Raw genomic sequence first — 7,501 nt, forward strand, 5'->3', positions numbered from 1 at the left:
GGGACGGGGATTCGAACCCGCGACCCGCAGATTGCTTGAAGATTAAGAAGAAAATAAAACAGAAAACTCACAACTAATTTTTTGTGATATGTTTAACTTATCTTTTCTTATGCCCTCCCCTCAGTGGCACAGCGGTATGTCTGCGGAATTACAACACTAGAAATCGGGTTTCAATACCCGTGGTGGGCATAGCACAGATAGGCCATTGTGCAGCTTTGTGCTTAACTGCAAACAAACGAACAAACGTTTTCTAACAACTGATTTCAAGTTTTTGTTTTCCTAAAATTATTTATTTAATTGTTGTAAGCATAAAACTGCATAATGTACTATTTTAGCTCTGCCAATCGCAGGGATCGAACCGCGCTTTATGCCCACCAGTGGCTCACCGATAACTTTGAGGGCTTATAATGCTAAAAGTCTGGTTTCAATTCAATACCCGCGGTGAACAGAGTAAAGATAATCCATTGTATAGCTAGCTTTATGCTTACGGAAAAACAAACAAATAGCCTCACTTTATAAGAACGATTTCCTTTTGCCACTGCAGTGACGAGCCGCCAGAGTACGTATCTAACATATATATATATATATATTCGAATCATGGTACATTCTCAACCATTAGACAGTGCTTGTCCGCTACAGATAGACTTTTGCAGATAAGTAAGAGGATATATATATATCACAGCTCTTTCCGAGAAAAGATATTTGCTTAGTGAGAGTTGTTAAGCGATGTATAACCCAAAACACAACATTTCAAAAAAGGATACTTTAATGCTCTCTATGAGAGTAAAAACGCGCAGAAAATAGTTTAGGACAAAACAGCTACAAAGCCACATCATAAGCCAATCTGAAACAACGCGCTTATCTACAAAGTGAAGGCTATGGTTGCAGAAGAAAATAACCTTCTAACCTCTAAAGTCATGGAGATGAAAATAAGCGTATCTAATAATATCGTTAAGAAGAAAATAAATTAGGATATAAAGTTGGCAAAGGCTCACGAGCCAAAAGTTCACAACTTTATAGCCACACCGCGAACCCAACCACTATTTTCATAAGAAAGATACCAAAAGAAACTTTAATGCTAGCAATACACGTATCCTTCAAGTATCCTAGTACAGATCCAATGGACTTTTTGTTTGGTATGCGTAGTCTTCCGAACCGACTTTCACCTACAATGGAGGGTCTGTTGGACATTTGTCAAGACTTATGGTATAATTATTCGGACTATTGTTCTCGTCTTTATTATTATTACAGATAATAAAGACGAGAATAATAGTCCGAATAATTATACCATTACTAATACTAACATCTCGTCTCAATCATTCCGCAAAACTATTTGTCAAGACATTTGCTCTAAAACTGATTTGTTGTCGTTCGTAAAAGCTTATCACAACTGATATTGTAAAGTTGTTCAACAATGTATAATCATGGTCTTAAACAAAGGGCATGATCCAAGATTGAGGAAATAGTTCCATGAGCAAATTGAAACTTGGAACATCATTCTTATGTAATCCACAAATACTACATAATGTTTCTTTTTGAACAAGGACAATCAAGTCACAAGACAAGAAAACATGTAAGATAAAACAAACAAACACTTTATATCATAGCATCCAGCCAGATATGCTGCATAAGACATGTCACTTTGAATAAAGATACGTATCCAATCTAGACTGAAAGTGGAGTAACATAACACTCTTAACCACAATAATATATGTTAAGGTGTTTAACAGAACAATGTTCAAATATGTTGCATAATAGGAATTCACTCTGAGTATATGTAATATCAAAACTTTTCCTTTCCTAAACTAACATTTGCGTATGTTTTCAAACTATAGTTTGCGTTAAAAATATATGACTGGCCTCCTCTAACCAGCCACTATCTACTTAATTTCTACCTTATTAGACTGACATTCATGTGAGCTTGCCGAGCCTGAAATTCTTGGTAATATACCTTCTATTTTACTGCCTTGGTTTTCTTTACGGTAACTATGCTGTCTTAAACCTTTGTTTTAATGTTGTTTGGTTAAAACTGGACAGGTGAAGTGTGGTAACTGTAGTATTGTAAAGTGATGTCGTTGATGGTTTTGTTCTTCTTCTTTTGGTCTTAACTTTCCATCTTGTACAAGTTGATAGTAAAGTCATTCGGTCCAACAGTAAGTATTTGTTGTTGCCTATTTTAGTGCGAACTTAAAGCCGTACAATTAAATTTGACCATATGCATGTATTTACGCGTTGTTGTTGTTTCTAAGAAATGACAATTACAAAGTATTATTTATTGTATTTTCTTTGTGTTATATATCATGTTTTTTAACACCCACGAAATTATCGAGAATGTTAAGATCTTAATATATATTTTATTATCGAAATAGGAACATGAAAAATATACATATGATCTTTTTCTTTTTTTTTGTATGTGTTATGCTGTCGTTAAACAGATCACACGAACGTTAAAGTCTCGTACTTTTACTTTTAAATAAGTTTCAGATTTTTAATTTGTTTAATAATTTAAAAACCTTTCACTCTACAGATTTGCTCCGTGTGGGACTGTATTTATTTACATAACATGACCATAGAAGTATCTCACTTAGTATTTAATAATTCCTTCAGTAAGAAATACACAAGGACACGAAAAATTAGGAATAATTTAGCATATTTTATATGAAAGGATAGACTCTTCATCCTAAATGTTTCTTGAACAGACTACTTCCTTAGCTTTTATGTGTTTCACTGAGAATATTAATATCTTTAGAACTACAGTGTTTTGGGCGAACTTTAACCATACAAAGATCGTATGTCTCGATTACGTTATTTAACTATGATTTTGTATTGTTTGCATCACGCTAGTTTTGATTTATTATCTATTCTTTGTATTGGTTTTGATATACGTACTGCATTAGAGAAAACGCTTAATGTTAATATTTTTGATAACTTTTATTTACACCTTGTTGTATTCTATTAAAATCTTGAATTTAACATTAAATAATACTTAGCGATATTTTTTGTATACTTTAATATTTTTCATGTTTATTTTACTATCATGTGTCTATGTTTATGTTTACTGAAAAGTATGTTTTATTATAATATACTTTGAAACTACTTACTATTGAATTAATTTTGATTAATTTAAGGGATTTCTAATAAAGCATTTTGAATAAATCTGTTATCTCCGGCCATGACAAATATCGTATTTTTTCCCTGATAAAGAAATAACCACATTTCAAAAGCTATCAATACTTTGGATTCTCTAATATTTTTCTTTTTTTGGATTGCTGTAATTAGGGTTATAAATCTAAGTAGATCCGAAATGTCCATTTAAAGTATATAATTGACTGAATCATTTCTCAGTCATAAAAGGTTGGAACCATAACCGGAGAACTTTGACAATAACAGATGACAAACTTCTAATGACAAAGAAATGTCTGGACAATGCTTTTCTGTTATTTTTTAAATACATGTTTCATTTTAAGTTAATATGATATAAAAGTAATAAAATGTTGGTTGTTTAACACAAGCTACATAATGGGCTATCGGTTCTCTGCCCACCACGAATATCGAAGCCCGATTTTTAGCCAAAATAGTTTTCAACAACATCAAACTGGTCGTAATAGCTGAACGTTTGCTATTTTCAGATACCATACGATGTATTAATGTGTTTATTCCGTTTTGTTTATCTTACTTAAATGAGCGGATTTGATAATCAATAATTCAGTTTTAAAGAAATTCAAATATTTCCAACTGATTAAATTTTAAGTTGACATGGCCTATTTAAATTAAAGTTTCATTTTAACAATTTATACGAGAGGAGCCCTAAAAGCAAAAACAACATGAAATCAAAGGTGGGTTCATAGTATCGTATCTTATAAACATTTAATGAGTAGAAGTTTTTTGGGTTTCCCAACGTTATTGGAAACAATAAATTAAAGATAAGTCATTCATTTACATGAGAAATACACTTGGAGTATTAATAACTGCTACTATGATAGCTTTAGTTGTTAAAAAGTGTCTTACTAGGAAGCTTTGTTTGTAGTTAAGCACAAAGTTACACAATGAGTTATCCGTGCTCTGCCCATCACGGGTATCGAAACCCGGTTTCTAGCATTGTAAGTTCCCATACTGCTGTGCAACTGAGGGGCATACTATGAAACACAAGTAGTTAACACTTTACATCTCAGACTGGGTACTGCTCTTAACACATTTAAACAAAGTCAGTCATAGATTCTCTAACAACATAAATAAAGCACATGGTAACAAACAATAGACTAGCATTGCTGAGGGATATTATAGAAAAGTTAACTGAAGCTATTCTGTAGTATAATATTTTAATTATATATATATAATTGTCAAGTCATTCAGAGATTTTATAGTGTTTTAAAGTGTCATTTGAAGACGAGGAATAAATTCTCTGATTTATTTACTGCGCACTGTCTAACAATTATAAACAAAAACCAGCGTTGTTTGTTTTGTTCTATAGAAACGGTTTGTTTGTAGTTAAGCACAAAGCTACACAAGGAGCTATCTGTGCTCTGCCCACCACGGGTATCGAAACCCGGTTTCTAGTAGTGTAAGTCTGCAGACATACCGATGTGCCACTAGGGGGCTTCCACAATACATTTATTAATGTGTTTATTAAGAGGTAATGAAAAGTTATTTGGATTTTTGACATGAGATTTGTGTAAATTTATTCTTAAGCATAAGTTTTCTGTTTCTCCAACATATATTTGCTTACAACAAATACAAGATAATACATAAATAACATTATATGAATTACAACTAAATCTAGAGTTCATAAAAAATTTATTTTCTCTCCAATAGGGCCTGTAATATGTTTAATGTGTGTAATATAACCTTTCTCACAAATACAACAATTTGGTTCATTGCAGAGAAACTATCTTCATCAAATTAGTTTATTTTTCTGAATTAACATAGCATATAAGCTTTTAGGTTGTTTTCGTGCTAATATGATTTGCATATTTTCAAACCTAGCTTTTAAAGCTGTATCTTAAATTATTTGATTTTTTTTGTTGTTGTTTTGATATCGTTAATATCAATTTGAACTCCAGAGCAATGGGTTATTATGAAAGAATTAATTTATTCTTAAATAGTATCTTTATGATTATCATTAATTTCCTTTTTAATTTTAACTAAAACCTCTCTCTCTATTGCATTTTGTAGATAATGACGCTTCCTAAGGTAAGATTTTAAGTCTATCAATCTTTGTTGTTGAACTTCTGGGCTAGAAATAATATAAACAATTCCTTGAGCTAGACAAAATGGAATTATTAATTTGTATGTATGACGACTATTATAAATATCTAAATATTGGTTTATATTAATGGGTTTCTGATATAAATCCGTTTCAATCTTACCTTTTATAATCCATATATCTAAAATAGATAATGAAACTAAATTATATATTTCAAAAGTAAACTTTATATAAGGATTAATTTGATTCAACTTTTTACAAAATGTATTCCAAAATCAAAGGTTCTGTTCCATGATAAAAAAAAACAATCATATAAAAATCTTTTCCAGTTTTACTTTAAGTAACTACCTTCAAAAGAATTTAATAAACTAATAAATATTTGAATTTCAAAATATCTCATCATTAATGGACCATAAGTTGGAGTCATTTTTGTTCCTATTGACGTTCAGAGATTAAATTATATATATTACTTTTACAAACAAAGTAAAAATTACTTAAAATAAGGTTTAAACCTCCACTTATCACTTCTTTATTGAAAAGTGGATGTAATAAATCTGGATATTTATCTAAATAATATACCATATTCATGTTTAATACTTGAATAAAAAGAAACAACATGTAATGATATTAAAATAATGCTTACCAATTTTCTCTGGTAAGTGATTAATATAACTCAGTATAATCTCTTATATAACTTTGTACTTTAGATTTACATGTTTTTAGAATTATGTCCATAATAGAGCTCAATGGCTCAATTACCTTGGTTTTTCTTTCACCTATAACTGGTATTCTAGACAATTTTGGAGAATTCTTTATCGAAACATATTCAACCTTCTCTTTTTCTAAAATTTCTTTACTTTTATGAATTTTGGGTAATACATAAAATATTCCTAGTTTATTATTACTCAACAAATAACTGTTTTCTTTCTTTTAAATTTTAGATTTATTATTTTACTTTATTAATAAATTTTGGAATATGTTTGGAGAACATATCTTTATGAGTTTCTTTATCATTTAAATGTTTTAAAACCATATAATCATGATACTCTTGATACATGATAAAAACTATCTTTATCACTTCTTTGGACGAAAACCTCTTCCATGTCATTAGTTTTTCTGTTTTTAATCGAGTCAGTTAGAAATGTCTCACTTATTACTTAATAGTTAAGTAAAAGCTGTATGGTTTCACATATACTTAACGAACTCGACAACTTCAGCAAATTAGAAATGTAGAATGTAATTTGTTATTTCAATATAATGCTATGCATAAACAGTTTAGCCCCCCCCTTCAGATTAGAAAGTTGTTTTTGGTCATATCCATTTCATGTTAATATTCCTGTTGTTAATGTTTCCTGTATACATATTTATAACGCTCTGCAAGTTCTTTTTTTTTTTCAGAAGAAATACTTTCACCATCTTTAGTTAAGAATTACACTCATTCATGACGAAATCATAGGAATCAAATAATGATTGCAGTCGGTGGTTATGTTAGTAACTAAAGTAGTATATCGTACAGCCACAGTATTCAAATAATAACAACAAAATTGGGTTATGAAAAACTCAATACGACAACGTTAAAATTTTAACAATACTTTAAAAAAATCATTATCAAAGGAACCAAGCCCTATCTAACAACTTTTACGGGTTTCAGTGGATTATATACTCACCATTATCAGGACAGGAACAACAGTGAAAAACCGTACTGTACTGTTGTATACCTTTCTAAAATTTTACATAATGGCAAAAAACAAATCGGTCAATCAATTAGAATGAATGGTGCTGCCACCTATTTATCTTTCTTTTAATATAATTTCAAAAAATAGACTTATTAACCGCTGAACCCGATTTTATATACAAAAGTAAGTTTGAGACCATATATATTTCTAATGATTTATTTAGATCGTTCTTATTATTCGAGTATTTAATATTATTCAATTTAACACCGTGATAATTGTGTTTGTTTGAGAGTAAAGCCACACTGCTGTGTCCACCGCGGGGAATTGAATCTCAGGATTTTTGCGTTTTAAGTCCGTACTTTTACCAATGTCCCGCCGGGGGAAATAATGCGAGAGAGAGTATTTATTATTCGCTATATTTACAACTAACGCCGACTCATTTATTTTCCGTTTTGTTACAACCGATTTATATACATTATATCCAATTAATGTCGCGTTTTGGAACACTTTCATTAACCACCCCCAAAAAATGTACATCACGTATAATAGTTAAATGAACCGCCTAAATGTCACGTTAGTGTAGCCTATATAATGTGTAAAGTTTAGTATACTCTAATCCCTT

This window comes from Limulus polyphemus, unplaced genomic scaffold (genome assembly GCF_000517525.1).
Source record: "Limulus polyphemus unplaced genomic scaffold, Limulus_polyphemus-2.1.2 Scaffold388, whole genome shotgun sequence".
NCBI classification, from domain to species: Eukaryota; Metazoa; Arthropoda; class Merostomata; order Xiphosura; family Limulidae; genus Limulus; species Limulus polyphemus.